This window comes from Lathyrus oleraceus, chromosome 1 (genome assembly GCF_024323335.1).
Source record: "Lathyrus oleraceus cultivar Zhongwan6 chromosome 1, CAAS_Psat_ZW6_1.0, whole genome shotgun sequence".
NCBI classification, from domain to species: domain Eukaryota; kingdom Viridiplantae; phylum Streptophyta; class Magnoliopsida; order Fabales; family Fabaceae; genus Lathyrus; species Lathyrus oleraceus.
This window is the reverse complement of record NC_066579.1, coordinates 75,018,524-75,036,670: the sequence shown is the minus strand read 5'-3', so window position 1 is coordinate 75,036,670 and position 18,147 is coordinate 75,018,524. Positions and strand designations below refer to the sequence as shown.

The window sequence follows — 18,147 nt, the reverse complement described above, 5'->3', positions numbered from 1 at the left end:
GGATAGTGCTTGCCCATAAAGTCTCTTCAAGAGGGCTTGAAGTTGATCGTGCTAAAGTTGAAGTGATTGAAAAGTTGCCTCCTCCGGTGAATTTGAAGGGAGTCCGAAGCTTTCTGTGGCACACCGGTTTCTATCGGAGCTTTATCAAAGACTTCTCAAAGGTAGCTAGGCCTTTGAGTAACTTGCTAGCTAAGGATCGTGTATTTCTTTTAACTGATGAGTGTTTACAAGCTTTTGAAATTTTAAAGGAAAAATTGGTTACCGCTCCAATTATAGTCGCTCCAAATTGGAATTTAAATTTTGAGCTCATGTGTGATGCGAGCGACTATGCAATCAGAGCGGTATTAGGCCAAAGAAAAGAGAAAAAATTTCATGCGATACACTACGCAAGTAAAGTTCTTAATGAGGCTCAAGTTAACTATGCCACCACTAAAAAAGAATTACTTGCGATAGTGTATGCGCTTGAAAAGTTTAGGTCTTATCTTATTGGTTCCAAGGTCATAGTGTATACCGACCACCCGGCGATTAAATATTTGCTCACCAAACCGGACTCGAAGCAAAGGCTCATCCGTTGGGTCCTCTTGTTGCAAGAATTTGATGTTGAAATCAAAGACAAGAAAGGATCGGAAAATTTGGTGGCGGATCATTTATCCCGCTTAGTTAATGTGGAGGTTACCACTTCCGAGAAGGAAATTCGGGAAGAGTTTCCTGATGAAAAACTTTTCAAAGTTCAAGTTAGGCCGTGGTTTGCGGACTTTGCGAACCATAAGGCTAATGGTTTGGTGCCTCCCGACCTAACTTCGAACCAAAAAAGTAAATTTCTCTCGGATGCTAAGTACTACGTGTGGGATGACCCATACTTGTTTAAATTGGGTGGTGATAACCTTTTGAGGAGGTGTGTTACTGGCGATGAAGCGCAAAGCATTCTTTGGCATTGTCACAACTCGCCTTACGGCGGACACTACAATGGGGCAAGAACGGCCACTAAAGTCCTTCAGTCAGGATTTTATTGGCCTACTATTTTCAAAGACGCAAATGCCCATGCGCAAAGTTGTGATAGTTGCCAAAGAAGTGGTGGGATTGGTAAGAGAGACGAGATGCCTCTCCAAAACATCCAAGAGGTTGAAGTATTTGATTGTTGGGGTATCGACTTTGTTGGACCATTCCCACCCTCATATGGTAATGAATATATGCTTGTGGCGGTTGACTATGTTTCTAAGTGGGTTGAGGAGATTGCCTCACCTCGAGAGGATGCTAAAACGGTAATAATTTTTTTTGAAAAAAAACATCTTTTCCCGTTTTGGAACCCCCCGTGTGTTGATTAGTGACGGAGGGTCGCACTTTTGTAATGCACCGTTAGAAAGCGTTTTGAAACATTACGGTGTATCACATAGAGTGGTGACTCCATATCACCCACAAGCAAACAGTCAAGCCGAAGTCTATAATCGTGAGATTAAGAGAATTCTTGAAAAAACCGTGTCGAATTCTACAAAAGAGTGGTCGCAAAAGTTGGATGAAGCTTTATGGGCATACCGTACCGCTTTTAAAGCTCCAATTGGGCTAACTCCTTTTCAATTGGTATTTGGTAAGACTTGCCATTTGCCGGTCTAATTGGAGCACAAAGCTTTGTGGGCTCTGAAATTATTGAACTTTGATAAGGATTTGGCCGGTGAAAAAAGAAAAGTGCAATTGCTTGAGTTGGAAGAAATGCGCAATGCCGCATATCACTCGAGTTGGTTGTACAAAGAAAAGCTGAAAGAGTATCATGACAAAAAGCTTAGGAAGAAGGAATTTGTGCCCGGACAGTTGGTCCTTTTGTTCAATTCTAGGTTGAGGCTATTCCCCGGAAAATTGAAATCTAAATGGTCCGGGCCATTTCGTGTCAAAGAAGTCAAAGAGTATGGAGCTGTTGTCATTGAGAACTTGGAGAAGAAAGATAGTTGGACGGTTAACGGCCAACATTTGAAGATTTATCTTGGCGGTCTTGTGGATCACGAGAGTTGTGCAATCTGCTTGGATGTTCCTCTGTGAGCATCTCGAACCGTCGAGCTTATCCGACGTTAAACAAGCGCTTGTTGGGAGGCACCCTAACATTGTAAGTATTTACAGCTTTGTGTTGTGTGGTATTGGTATTCAAATTGGTGGAACCTTGCTGAATTATGTTGTGCAGTGCTGTTTTGAAAAAAACAAGTTCCTGTCATGTTCGCTAGCTGCTCGCTAGGCGAAGACAGTAGCGAGCTGTTCGCTAGCTGCTCGCTAGGCGAAGACAGTAGCGAGCCGTTCGCTAGCTCTTCGCTAGGCGAACGTTGCGTGACATAACCTTATTTTATTTTTCAGAGGGCCACTCATTTGGGCCCAAAACCCGTTTATTTTGTTTTAGTCTGAACATAGGGTCACGAACTCACTCTCACTTTCACACTTTTCACTTCCATCTCACACAAAAACTTTGAGAATCATCCTTGTGCAAACCCTAACTATTGTATTTCAGAATCAATCAAACTCTTCAATCAGGTTTGTTCTGTCTCCATTCCTTTGTGCTTTCAATGTTGGAAATTCTGAAGAATGAGTCATTAGGGTTGAATTTGGGAGATTGGGTTTTTAGGTTTGCATGTATGTTTAGAGCGATTCCTAGCATGTTAAATTACTTTGTTTCTGGAATGGGTATCATTAGACATTGGGTTTTCTGAAATTGGATTATTAACAGTGGAGAACTCAAAATCCTGTAGCATTCGCTAGCATCTTCGCTAGGCGAATCTGTGGCAAGCATTCGCTGTCACTTCGCTAAGCGAACCCGTAGCGAATCTTCGCTGGGTCCTCGCTAAGCGAAGTTGTAGCGACCATGACAGTATCTGGTTTTTCTGTTTTGATCTCTAATCTGTTTTGTGGTTGTGTGTTGTTTCTTTTCTATGATTTTACAGATGGCATCCAGGTCAAGTGCTGCAAAAAAGAGAAAGGTCGGGAGCACTTCCCGCACTGTGCCAATTCAATTTGACAACGATAAATTCGCTGGGGCGAAGCAAGCCGCACGTTATGTGGCGTTGGAGAAAAGGAAAATCTTACCTGAGAAGAGGTTTTTGATCAACGAACAAGGCGATTATCGGACATTTGCAGGGTTGATAAATAGCAAGAAATGGGACAAGTTGATCTCTTCACCCGAAAGCTATGATATTGATATAATACGCGAGTTCTATGCGAACGCGCTGCCAAATGACGACGAGCCTTTCACTTGGACTACAAGAGTGTCAGGACGTCAGGTCGCTTTTGATAGGGATGCTATTAACCGAGTGCTTGGTGAACCGCTCCATCTGGGAGTTAATGAGAGGGATGCATACCACAGAGATCTGAGGCTCCACATGAACACTGATACTATTTCTGGGGCCCTGTTGTTTGAGGGAAAGTCAGTTGAGGTAAACCCATTTGGGGTTCCTGTGAGGTACCATCGGGAGGATATGATTCCCTTGGCTCAGCTGATCTTGATGCTGATTCTGACTAACATTAAGCCCAAGTCACACACGTCGACCATGCGGATCCCAGTGGCACACTTGGTCCACTGTATTCTAACTAATGTACAAATCGATGTGGTGCGAATCATTGCGATTGAGATGAAGTCCGTGGTTGAAAGCGGGCTGAAGTCGGGGGCGCGATTTAACTGCCCCCGTGCTTTTCCTTGTCTCATCATGGCTTTGTGCCTATAGTCGAGGGTGAAGTTACCCTCCCGCAGTCAGGTAAGGATTCCGTTCGCAATCGACGATCGATATGTGGACAAGTACTGTAAGCCGAAGAACTTCCGAGGTAGTACAGCTGCTGATGATACCAGGGCTGTTGATGGTCCTGGTGCTTTTTCTCAGGGGTTTGATCATTTCCAGCAAGCTGTTTGCAATTACAATTGGGATTGGATGGCGGCGACTCAGTGCGCCATGATTGATATACATGACTCTATGCACGTATTACAATTACAGGTACGTGACCCTTCTGGAGAGCATCCTATGATGACGCGTGAGCAATTCCTGCAACATGCTAGCTGGCCTGAGGACAGACCTGTTTTCGGAGAGGGGGCGGGTGCTGGTGCTGATGGTTCTGGTGGCGCTGATGATGATGCTGATGATGATGGTGATGATGATGATTCCGGTTCTGAGGCCACTAGTGAAGAGGGTTCTGAATCCTATGAGGACTAAGTTTTTTTCATGTTATGTTTTATTTTCTTGTATTTTCAGATATTTGGTATTTTGGTTATGTACTTTTTGGGGTGTTTTGTCCCTCATGCACATTTTAACATTTTGAAGCGATGATAGTTGTTTATGTTTTAAATTATTGTGTTTGGTTTGAATTTCTTTTGCTTGATAAATGTTTGGTTGTTGAGGTTCAAACCTTCTAGATTGGTTGCTCCTCAAAGAAGTATCCAATGAAGGTGCATCCGAGCTTGGATGGCGATGATAAAAATAAACAAGCGAATAATGCTAAGGTACATGGTTACCTCCGGTTAGAATTTTAGAATGCATTAAGAACTTTACTCTTTTGTAATTGAATATTGTTCTTTTTGCAACATAATTGAATGAATGATTCACCTAGGGCTTAGAACCACAAATTGTGAGGAAACCTCCATTGTACACTAAAATGCTGGATTCTAATAAACTGTGTTGATTCATTTGATTCATGCTTTGTCTTTTATTATTGTGAATTTGTGGAAGCAATTAGAAATGATCAAGGCGCTTGTTTTCTTTCGAGCACAACCAGTTCCAAATACAACTTACCCGTGAGCAGAGAGTATTCGTGAACCCCTTTGAGCTTAAACAGTTGAATCTCAGCTTGAAATAAGGCGAGACGTCAAAATCTTTTTTCTTGAAACCCTGAAATTTTTTATAATTGTTCTTTTGCCGTAAAAAGTCAAGAGCATTCACTTGGGGTGAGTAAAAGATAAGTTGGGGAGAACGAAAATGAGAATCGGTAGGTGCCATAACTCTTGAATAACCGAGCAAGCATTGAAAAAAAATTAGAAAAGAGAAACATCTGTTTTGTGAATACGATGTGAAAAAAAAGAAAAAAAGAAAATGAAAATGAATGCTTGCTTGGAAGAAAAATAGTGAAAAACAAAATTGAGTTGTGAAATAAGAGTTGTGAAGGTTTCAAATGAGAAACAAGTGGAACGAAGTTGAGATGTGTGAATAGCATGTACAGTGAATGTCTCTTTTGCGTCGGCAAGTTCGTTTTCAATGGCCTTAGATATGACCCTTGTTTGTAAACCTGATCAAGCTACAACCGGAAAAGAACTTAGTGATCTTCGTGCTTCCGCATTTTCATTTATAATTGTTAGACATTGTATGAATTGAATTGACTTTTGCATTGTTTGTTGGAGAGTAAAATTGTCCCCGCGGTTGCAAACGCGTAATTTCTTCAATCCTTATTCGAAGAGGAGAGATAGGGTGATTCATTCAGGATAACATTGTTGTGGATTGATACATGTTTTGCATTGCTATAAGGTTTTAGTTCTTGTGTATTGTGTTATTCTAACCATTGGGAACTTGTGTCTGGTTGATTCTCTTGTGTTTGAGCCATTTTATCCGATTTCGGAGAAATCTTTTTCTTTAAGCAAATCCTCTTGTCCTTCAAGAGACATACTTTGCTTGAGGGCAAGCAAGAATCTAGCAAGGGAGAGTTGTTAGATGCCCAAGTTTGCTTATTTGAGCTATCAAATGTGGGCATCTTTCACTCCTTTTTGTCGAAAAAGTGTTCGAAACCTCCCTTGCTTTTGTTGATTTGCAATACTATGTGAAATGGTCTTGGTACCTTTAATTTGTGTGTTATTGTGCAGGAATTAGGCATGAAAGAGTAGAAAACTAAGGCACAAGAAAGATGGCAAAGGAACCAAGAAAGAAAGCAAACATAAGCAAGCTCGCTAGTCGAGTGAGGTAGCGAAGTATTCGCTAGGCGAGCACGCAGCGAGATGCCAGCGAACACTCCCAGACTTGGACAGTAGCAAAAAGATCAAAACTCGTTGTGGCGAGGGAATTAGCGAAGTATTCGCTAGGTGAGCATCCAGCGAGCAAGTAGCGAACACTTCCAGTAGCAAAAAGATCAAAACTCGTTGTGGCGAGGGAAGTAGCGAAGTATTCGCTAGGCGAGCATCCAGCGAGCAAGTAGCGAACACTTCTAGTAGCAAAAACATCAAGACTCGCTGGAGCGAATGAGAGAAGCGAGGGCTTCGTCTAGCGAAGGATTGTTCGCCTAGCGAGCATGACAGCTCAGCAACCATTTCTATAAGTAGTATGGGCTACTTTTTGGAACATCTCTCTGAACTTTTCTTTATCATCTTTTTACTTGTTTTTTACTTGGAGGTGATTTTTGTGCCCTAGAAACCCCATTTCTCATTCTTATTTTTCTCTTGACAATATTTTACAAAAAGAAGGTGGATTCCCATCCAATCTCGATTCTTCGACTCGGATGTTGATCAACCTTCTTCTGAAACTTGTTGTTCAAGCTACCATGAAAATGAGTAGCTAAGTCTTTCATTTTGTCAAGGTTAGATGTAGATGATCATAAGTTTTGTATTTATATGGGTTGATCTTCATTTGTAAACTCTTTGATGATGAATGTATGGTGAAAACCTTGTTTTATTGATAACTCTTTGTGTTGGTTTATTATTGAAAGGTGTTTTCCAACTCTTGACCTAGGTTTTCATCCATCCTTGTGCTTTAGCTAGAGATAGTCTTGAATGAGTTTGTTCACTAAAAAGTTAAACCTAAAAGTTGTCATTTTGATAGATTGTGTGAGAAATCAACAATGGATCAAAATGAGAAAAACCCATAATGTGTGTTAGAAATAAACACATTGGGAGGATTTTGTGAATGTGTTTATCATCTAATGGAGTTTATGAGTTTTGTTTGATCGAACTTATGCATGCAAAGTGATCGTCGAACCCTAACTTTGACAATCTTTCTCAAATCGTAAAACCAAAACTTTTACCGCAATTTCTTACTTTTTATGCAAGCTACCGTAACCGAAAACTAAAACCCCCTTGTTACTATAAGTTAAGAACTTAACAACTATCGAACGGCGACAATATCACATAATCCCTGTGGAGACGATAACAAATCCCGATACTCTATCCCTGTTCCAACATTACTCATAGGACATGGTAGGTCGGAAGGAAAATTATAAGTATTATAAAACCATCTATAATAGAGTCCAATGACCTCAATGTAAATGAAGGATTTCTATTGGATACAATGTTTTTAAAGAGGGTCTTCACAATATCTATTTTCACTGTGAAGAGTATACCTCTTAAATGTTGTCTTGATTTTTCTCATGCATTAAGATATGCTCTCTATATAGGGTGATTTCTAAGTCTGGGTCTGTAGGTGCTTGGGTTTGTCTGTTAATTCTTCCTCGTTGTACTTTATAGGTGGTCAACCCTAAGAATATGTGGGATCGCAGGTCTTGGAATCAAAAGTTCTTACAACAACATCATATTTTGGAATGCTTAACTACTTTGGGGGACGCACGTGGTCTTGGCAAGTTCTTTATTAATGGTTTGGGCAGCTTTGAGCAAAATAATTGGGGTCATGGGGAAATTAATATTGAGGAGAAAGATTCAAAAATGAGCTCTCACATCAAGAAATGCATTCATAAGGTTGGGAATGGCCATTTCACAATGGTTGTGAAAGTGTTGGGTCATCTAGTGCCCCCTATAATGCACTCACAAAAAAAGGTTTTAGAGGATACACATATGGCTATGAGGGATATGTCTGATGGGTTTGGCATAGGTTATTGTCTTCGCACCCTTGACTCCATTATTAAAACCTAATGGTGGGATGTAATCAATTAATGTGGGTTATATTTAGAGGTGGTTGACATCCAATGTTATAGTAAAATTGATAAGTAAATGTATGGCACAATATCTCAATAACTTCTAATTTGGGGTCGAGGTGTCGGTGGTGTTGAGACCATTTTGCACAGTGCTAACGTGGTGTCGAGAAAGTGACACTGAGATGGCTATTTGGCTATGCTCACGGTAAATTTCATGAATTATTTTAACATGGTAGATCGATCAGCCCTACTGCAAAAGGTGAGGGTGAAATGTTCATATATTTCCCTTTGGGTTGGATTTCTTTATGGTCGGGTAGCATGGTTATACGTTAGGGATGTGCATATTATGTCAACCATTGAAGTGCAATAAGGTGACACGTAAGAGTAGTTCCTTTTTGCTCTTGTGTTACACCCACTTATTTATCAGATCAAATAATTGTAAGCTTTTTCTTCATTCTTTGTATCTTGATAACAAGACCATCATGTGGAATTTAGAGGAGATGGCTAAAGCCATTGACATCATTTGGGAGACCAGTCCATGATTAGGTATCGAATTGAATATTCGTAAAAGTGAGATCTTTTTTCCTTCATGTGATGGTAGTAAATTTTGTGGGGAGTTGTTTCCTTTGAAAATTATGAGGCCGATGTTAGGGATAAAATTGCTTGGAGGCACTTATAGTCATGAAGGATTTATCGGGGGGTGTTCCATGAAGAGAGGGGTCAGGACTATTAAGTTAATGCATCTTTTGTCACAACTAAGCGATCCTCAATGCGAGCTTCTTCTACTTAGATATTGCATGGGCATGTCCAAACTCTTTTTTGGCCTAAGAGTAAGCCAACATAATCATATGGAGAAAACAATTATTTGGCTTGATAAAGAGTTGCGAATAGAGATTGAAGACATCGTGGTTAGTGGATGTCCTTTCTCCGGGGGACATTCAATGGAAAATGGATTATTTACAGTTATAGAGTTGAAGGATTGGGTTTATACTCGGCAGTAGAGGTTGTCTCATACATTTTTGTGAATTCTAGGGACCAATCTTGGATGTTACAAGATTATAATACATTGAGAGATAGTGGGATCTATGATATTGACTTTGATTTCAACATAGCTTTGGATGGCCTTAGTGTAGTGATTCCAAATTTTGACCTTAGTAATTTTACTAGTAAGGACATTTTCCCTCCTAAAGCACAACATGATTTAATGAGTGCCCTTTTTAGTATAAGTGTTCAACACATGGATGTAAAGTTTGAAATGACCGCAAGACAGAAAATAGTTTTTGGTTGTTTGCACATGTGTTATAATCTTGACCAACATATGTCCCCGGTAAAGTATCATATTATCCTTAAATATTGACTTATGATTATTTTATTTCCTATTGGTGAGATTTTCCCTATTTACCACAAGGCATATTTCGATAAATTTTGGGAACACACGGTACATTGTAGGAAGTTTTCAGGCTTCAAACACCAACATGACTTTGGTTAAGGATGTCTTATTTGATATATTTCGGCGGACCAGAGTATATGTGAAGAAAGAGACGCATGTGAATTTTTGACTGACCTGCAAGATAGAAGATCGACATTTAGACCAACATATGGTATGGTGTACAATTGGACAGGAGGGAAACATGCATGTGTAGACTTGAATGGAGTTTCCCCACTACTAGGACTGAGGACTAGAGGTTTTATTATGAGACATACACCTCTTAAAGCCGCTTCAAGTAAAGTGGTTAAGCATCAGAAAACATGTTCTGACAATCAACATGCTTACCATTTTGCCTTTGATACTTTTTGTTTTCTAACACTAGAAACAATTAATCTTTTATAGAGAATGCAAAAACTCATGCATAACAATTGTGTCTCCTAAAATAATGAATGTAGTTTTAAAGAGAATTGATTTTATCATCCAATAAAGAATACCGACACAATTTGTTGTCCGCCTATCTTTTGTATATATATATATATATATATATATATATATATATATATATATATATATATATATATATATATATATATATATATATATATATATATATATATATATATATATATATATATATATATATATATATTATAAAGAAAAAAAATAGTCACTTAATATCATAAAAAAAACCAAAGTGAAACTTCATAAAAATATAAATCTTAACTATAATTATTTTAATTTTAAATAAATAAAGTTTACTTGCGAAAAAAAAGTAAACTAGTAGATTTTACTTTAAAAATTAGTCTTAATGTGTCTTAATTTCATTAATATCATATCACATCGAATAAATCATCCATATTTTACCATGAATGAATAACCTAAGTATCACCTTAAAAAACTACACTTAAATCCAACCATATTTACCCAACTTTTTGGCACATAACATTTCTTTTTGGGGCAAGGACCACCTAACTTTATATATGTACATAACTTTCTTCAACTTTCCAAATCTAATATATATATATATATATTCAAACTTACATTGACTGGTTGGTTTGAATGTCAGCTATATCTATTGGTTTCATTATCTAGCTTATACTTTGAGAAACTACCCCAAAAAAATTGAACTCAAAACCCTTCGTAATCATGGTATGTATATATCTTATCCTTTTGTTATTTTCTTAATCCAATTCATCATTTATAGGTAATGATTTTCTTTTCTCTCTCAATGTGCTTGTTGTTTGTTGCAGTCTCTTACAACTTTGATGTTTAGATCAATTGTGAGGTTTCTAACATCATTAATTGGTGAGCCTACAACTTCAATCCCAACATTACTATACTATAGTGGTCTTTTGCCTCACAATGTTGTTCTATTGAGAATGGTTCGACGTGAAATGCTTCATCAAGAAAACTATCTCTTCCATTTTCTTATTAGCTTAATGAGCTGCTTTTGGTGAATTGATTGTGCAATTTTGTAATCATTTTTAATTTCCACTTAGTGGGTTTTGTTTACATTGAGACTGAGTGAGTCATGTGTTTAATTTCCACTTAATTTCCACTTAGTGGGTCTCAAAGCATTTCATCTATCCTTTTTTATCAATTAGAAATCTTTAAAGAAGATTAAGAAATGGTAGATTTCAAAGAATTGCAATAAGTTTCACAAGGGGAAAATCATATGTAGCAAACTCAAGCTTCTCACACTACAATAAACTATAGAATTTTTAACAATTTTTTTTTACCATAATTGAATATTCCCGAAGTGAATCTATTATATTAGGCGCTTTTATTATTATTTTTTAATTAAAAATAAATAAGATTTTTCCTCAATTTAACATTTTAATTAAAGAAAAAAATAGTATAGATCATGAGTTCTATTCATAACAACTGCATTTTTGTATTTTTAAAATGGCGTGTTGCTTTTAAAAAAAAATTAAAAATGAACAAGTTTTTCCCATGGTTGGCCATCCAACGAGGCAAAAAGCCGCGTTGATCATGAGTTTTATACTTGTATATTTGCAAAGGATCCATAAAAGGCAACCCAAGATTTCACCAAAAGCATGCAAGCAATATAATATGTGGCTGTAGAATAAGGCATGTCGCCACAATCCATCACAATGTGCGCCCATGATTCAAAGTGGGTGCCTTTTGTCTGCATCACTGGCACACTTAGGAAAATATGGGAAATGACGTTTCATTGCCTGTAACGGTGTGAGAGATATAGTTAAAGGGAAAGTTCATGTTCTCCAAGATAATAGAAGAATAACGGTTCCACTTCATAAGAAAAATATATGTTAACCACTCTCTTGGGCTTTAAGATCTAGATCCAATAGGTTCATATAAATAACTCAATCATAAGGTTGGGAAATACATTTAATTCACTCGTAAAACACCAACATACAGAGTTTTTCACCATCCCTGTGTGAGCTTGCTCTAACACCACCATAAATTTCAAAACCATTTGACATCCTTATACAACAAGAGGTTGTCACTCATTACACTTTTAGCAAGTACAATTGGCGCCAATCATGGGATTGGTCAAACTAACTTGGGACATATTTATTATTGTTCACTACTCACTATCGGCATATTTTCAAGATGGCGACGAAACAAAGTTCAAGTATTGTCATCAACACCACCGCAAAAGGCTTTATTGGTGGTAGAGAATTCAGTTCTTCCTATCAGAGGTACGCCTGGAAAATTATGATGGTGAGCATCATGCCTGCTACTCTTGAAGTAATGTAAGTGAATAAGTCAGGATCCAAAATCACCTTATCCAACGAGGGCGTCATTGGTATCCCAGCTCACAACAACGATCCCATGGTGATAACAGTTTAGTATGCTAATTGGAATATAAAGCGGGTGTTGATTGATCTTGGGAGTTCATGAGACATCTTGTTATGGAGCGCCTTTAAAGGACTCTAGCTTGACTCATGTGATATCCGAAATTTCTAAGGCTCATTTGTTAGCCTTCTTGGCGAACACATACAAGTAAAGGGCTACATAAATCTTGAGACGACGTTTGGATCAGAGGTCAACACAAGAATTATCAAGGTTAAATTATCTTGTAGTTGACGCCTCCCCCCTTTACAACATCATCCTAAGTTAACATGCCTTTAACCTATTAGGGGCAATCTTATTAACTTCACATTTATGTACGAAACATCTAGTACATAGCGGGCGAGTCAAGGTGGTTCGAGGGGATCAGGAGATCGCCCATGAATGTTATCAGAACATTTTGGAAATGATAAGGGATCACATCGCCACATTCAATGCCTTACAACCAGGCGCACAAGTCCAAAATTTCCAAGGCTTCTTGGTTGGTTTTTCTGGCGAAAAAATACAGATAAATGGCCACATAATTCTCGAGACGATGTTTAGGACAGAAGCCACCACAAGAACTGTCAAAGTAAATTTTCTTGTAGTTGATACCTCTTTCCCTTATAATGCCTAAAGGTGGCAAGAAACACAAGAAAGTGGGTTTGAATTGGGTTTCTAAAAATGAAATTTTTTTCAACCCAACACAACAAACATTAAAGCAAGGAACAAAAATAACGAAACATTTATTTTTATCCTAGTTCTCTATTAACTAAGCTACATTTAGTCCACCCGCTAAGGTGATTTCTCCTTTTCATAAAGGACTTAATCCACTATAATCAACTGATTACAGACACACAAAGACAACACGTCAATGTCTTCTTGAGAATTCTGACTAAACCCTAGTCTCTCAAGGAATACGAGCTCAATCAATGAGATTACAAGAAATGTGTTTACAAACTTTGCTTCTAAGAAAGCAGATTACACAAATTTCAGTATAATGAATTTATCACACAAAAACGAACAAAAGCTCTATGCGTACTTTCTTTTCTCTCAAAATATTTTACAAATGAATTATTCATGTAGATGATGAATTCTATAGCATAGAGTGTTGCAACGTGAATTAGAAGTTTGTTCATTCTTCCAAGTTTCCTTTATATAGGAAATGAAAAGATCTATTGGAGGATAGAATTGGAATACCAAAATGCAGTTGAATCCTTGCATAACGGCTTGTGAAAATGGGAGGCAAAATGGTACAATAGTACAATCCTTAGCCCATAAAATCAGCATAGTGGAAGGAATATATGATCTTGTATTGTATACTATTTTCCTTACATAAAACTTTTTGATCTTATCTTTTAATCTTCAGAGGCTTCTGAATAAATGTTGTTAAAGCATACTTAGAAGGATCAAGACTAAGTAGATAGTCTTCAGAACCTTGTCTTCAAAAATTGGTCTTCAAAACTTGAGACTGTAGAATCTTGAGAGCTTGACAAACCTTCATAGGCTCTTCTATCAAAGTCACAGTCAGGCACTTTAGCAAAAATGTTCATCAGAAATATTCTTTAAGAGCGTTCCAGAACTTGACATAATCTTTGTAAAGCGCACTATTGTATCTCTTCAGAGTCAAAGTGTGTTGAGTCCAGAATTTGATGACATCACACGTCGAATCTTCAGAATCAGAACCTGTTAGCAAAAGCTACACACTAGACAAAACCAGTAGGGTACAAAATTGTTCTCTTAGAAACAATGTATTGTTATCATCAAAACTAAAGGCCAGATGCAGAACCAAATCTTGTTCTTACAACTCCGTTCTAGGGTGGCCTTCCCTCAACCTATTATAGGAGATCTTATCAACCTGCCATTTGTGTATGAAATATCCGTTACCTAGCGGGCGATTCGGAGTGGTTCAAGGGGATAAAGAGGTCGCCCAAGAATGTTATCAAAATAACTTGGAAATGAGAAGGGACCATATCGCTGCAATCAATGCCCCACACCTAGGTGCATAAGAAATAGGCGTTGAGAGGTGGGATACTAAACTGGAGGCAGAAAATGAAAGTCTCACTCCCCCATAGGATTTGAAGGAAGAATAGATTAGGCTTTTGGGCCACCAATTAGTCACCAACTAGGTGCTTATCTGAGTGATGCTAAAGAGGAAGATTTAGTCTCTTTACTTAGGAGAAACATAGACTGATTTACCTAGGCATCCTATTCCATTCTAGGAATAGATACTAGAGTGGTGTGCCATTGTCTCGCCATCAAATTCATGGTGTAAAGCCAATCTCTTAGAGAAAGTGAAAAGTGGGTGAGGATAATAGATCCTTCAATTATAAAGAAGTTCAAAAACTAAGAAGCGACTGTTTCATCACCGAAATTAATTACTCTTCTTGGTTGGCTAACGTAGTCCTGGTTCGAAAGGCATCAAACAAATTGCATATGTGAGTCGACTTCATCGGCCTAAACATTGTTTGTCCTAAAGATTCAAATCCTCTACATAATATAGATCATTTGATTGATGGTTCCTCAAGGTATAAAACCTTGAGTTCTATGGATGCTTACTCCGGATATAACTAGATTAAGGTAGATCCTAGACGCGCCCAAAACTGAATTCATGCCCAATCATTACAACTACTAATAAAATGCCATGATTTTGGGGCTAAATAATGCTAACGCCACCAACCAAAGGCTTATGGGTGTTGCATTCTATAAGAAGATATGGAAGAAGCTTGAATTTTATATATACAAAATGATCATGAAGATATCATAAGGCAAAATCATGTTGCATATCTGGAGGATACCCTGGAATCGATCATGAAATATATCATGCATTTAAATCTAGCTAAATGCCCTTTTAGCATGCAGGAAGGAAAATTCCTATGATTCATGCGGACTGGAAGAGGGATATAAGCAAATTTATATAAGCTCCAAGCCGTCATCAACATGAGGAGTCCATCGACTGTTAAAGAAGTTCAATAATTAACTAAGCGCTTGGAGGCCTAGCCTATTTTCTTTCTTATGCATGTGACAAGGAATTCCATTTCTTAGCTACTTTGAAGAAGAATGAAAGTTTGAATGCACAGAAAAGTGCATGAAACATTCTCTAACTTAAAGGCCTTATTTCCATCACCACGCATATTGACACACTCGATGACATATCCACGCCTCTTTCTGTATTTATTTGTTACTAACCAAGTAGTTGTTTGACAACTGACTTTAAGCACAAAAAGGGAGGTGAATTGTGGTATTCAAAATTTGTGATCAATTAAAAGGTTTTATTACTTAAAAAGGAAATTGTGTTAGTATCCATAAAATCAAAGAGAAAAACTGTGGGAAAAGTAAAATAGTAAACTAAATAACATAATTTAAAGAGATAGGGATAAAGAGATGGCACCAAAGAATTATACAAGTTTAGCCGAATGTTGGCCTAGTCATGTCCCTAAGAGATATTATGAGATTTCACTATAATATTGAGCTTTTATAGGTTATTCCAATGAATCCTTGATATAAGAGAATTTATAGATTTTACACAGGCTTATCTCCCTAACCAAAAGAGAGCTTTTCGACGGGATGGACTCACGAACCGAGTAGAGATTTCACAGGCTAATCTCAATAACCAAACATAACTATTAGAGGTTGAGTTCTATAACCAAACATAGATTTTCCAATGGTTTATATCAAGAACCAAACTCAACTCCTCAAGGATATCACACTCTTGAAAGTAAAACAATGGCACAACACCAATAAAACTTTTTTCTCACAAGTAGTTTTTACTACAAGGTGTAACACTCTATACCCTAAACACTTATTTTATAAAAACATGCAAATAAATTACTCAAAAATAGGGTGTCACATTTTCTCAGCATAAATATCTTTCTCAATCATCATATTATAGCAGCGAAAATAAATAATAACAACTCAACTTTAATTATCTCGTAATGAAAAATCAACTTCATTTCAAATCATAAAAGGAGTATTTCAATAACTCTCAGAACACAAAAAAGAAAGATAACCCATCCCAGTGTTATACTACTAGAGTGGCACGCGGAAAACTAAAATAAACTCAAAAGCAATAAATGACGAAGAAAGCCATTATGCTATTCTCCAAAAACATAACAACAACTAAGGCACCTCTACCTGAGTATTTGCACCACAAATGTAAAGAACGACACAAACAAACAGGGGTGATAATACATTCATATATGTTAATGGTGCATAACACACCAAGGCTAGTGTAAATAATATCAATCACCAATCACATAAATCATCCACAACAATAATTGATCCCAAATGTGGTTATGTATGCAATGTATTCATCTCATCTACTTCATTTCATGTGGTACAAAGGTTTTGGATATCAGAGTTATATTAGTGATTCATCCACTTGTCATTGGTTCCTCTCTGAACCTAATTCCTCTCTGAACTTGGTTCCTCTCTGAACAATTGAACTCGACACTGGTTCCTCTCTGAACCTGAGACTCGTTATTGCTTCCACTATGAACCTTTTACTCATCACTGGAACAAAGTCCTACCTATCTCTAATATACATGATGCATGAACCTAAACTCATCATTGGTTCCTCTCTGAACCTAAACTCAGCATGAACATCGTCAATACAAGCTCACAACAATAGTTCCCCTCTAAACCAAATATCTCAGCATAACTCAACACTTTTATCATAACCTAGCATAGTAACTAAATTATATAATTTCTTGACAATACTCATCGATACTTATCAACAACATCAAAACAACACTGAATAAATATCAAAAATAGAATCCACTCAAAAAATCGAGTCGAACGACCCAAAATTGGTCAAACAAGGGATCATAGTCAACCCTCTATGCATGACGGCCTCACGCTTGATCATCACCTCTCTCCCTCATAAAATTGTCATCATGTTGACGCCTGGGAAAGGAGCCAATCATTGAGCCCATGACGATCAATCTGGCACCTCGCTGGCGCCCGTCAGCTTATGCCAACAAAGTGACGGTTTGTCTGTCACGAAGGTGACGCCCATCATTGTTATGCAAAACGCAGATTTCTATGTTTTCTCCATTTGAGCTCTTTAGAAACTCCAATTTTGATTCCATAAAACCTAAAACTCACAGCAAATCATCGTACGTCACTTATACAACATTAAACACATCGATTTCACATAGATTAATCATTTATATCATTGATTGACCACAGAACCATTAATATGTTCATCAATTTAAAGCATATCAACTTGAACATCAAAACTCATAATTGCACATACAATTTCATATGAAAACCAATCACCAAATTCACGGCATAAAATTCACAGCATATCACATAAAATTAAGAGAGGTTTTGCACACACCATCACAAGATTCAACAATTTCATCAATTGAAGAAATTAAAAGAAAAGTGAAAGAGAATAAGGAATCCTCTTTATCCTTTATGTCTAAATACACTCATATCATGACCCCCTACCTCGAATTTGCAGCAAAGGTTGAAACTTTTGTTATGAAGGTTTTCTCTTCTCCTTCCAAAAGCTCTCCTAGGGATTTTATTCTCTTGTCTTTTTTCACCAAAAACACGTACGAACCAAACTCTCTCCCAACTTTTCTATTTAAATAAATAAAACCTAATTCTCTTTTACTTTAATTAATTTTGAAAACTCCCCTCAACTCTAACTAATTCCACCCACCTCTATATTTTATTAAAAACTCCATTTTCTCCCTGAAGCTCAATTTCTCATGATTTATATTATTTACATAATTAAATTTAATGTTAATTCTAATAAACTCTACTCATACTCAATAATACCAAAAAATTAAATTAGATCACTTAAATAAAATAATATAAAGAATTTTAAACTCAATTAAAATAAAATAAACAAAAACACGGGGTGTTACACAAAGCACTAAGGAAATTTTGGTGAAAGAAAATATTTAAAGAGAGGAGAGAAGAGAGTGATAAATTGTAAAGAATTAGGAAAGCTCCAAATTATGGTGTGATATTAAGTGAGGAAAAACCTCCTTTATATAGGAAAAATTTGGCTTAAAAATAAATAATACATGGATTGAATCAATGACTTGATTGATTAGGCTAATCGATTAGGTACCCTCAAATAATCA

General features: G+C 37.1%; 1 long non-coding RNA gene across 1 annotated transcript; it reads left to right on the top strand.

Moving 5' to 3' along the window:
- Window positions 1-10,297: 10,297 nt before the first annotated feature.
- Window positions 10,298-10,809, top strand: LOC127115447 (uncharacterized). Its single transcript, XR_007800734.1, has 2 exons — window positions 10,298-10,381; window positions 10,483-10,809. It is a non-coding gene; the product is annotated as an uncharacterized LOC127115447 (long non-coding RNA).
- The last annotated feature ends 7,338 nt before the right edge of the window (window positions 10,810-18,147 follow it).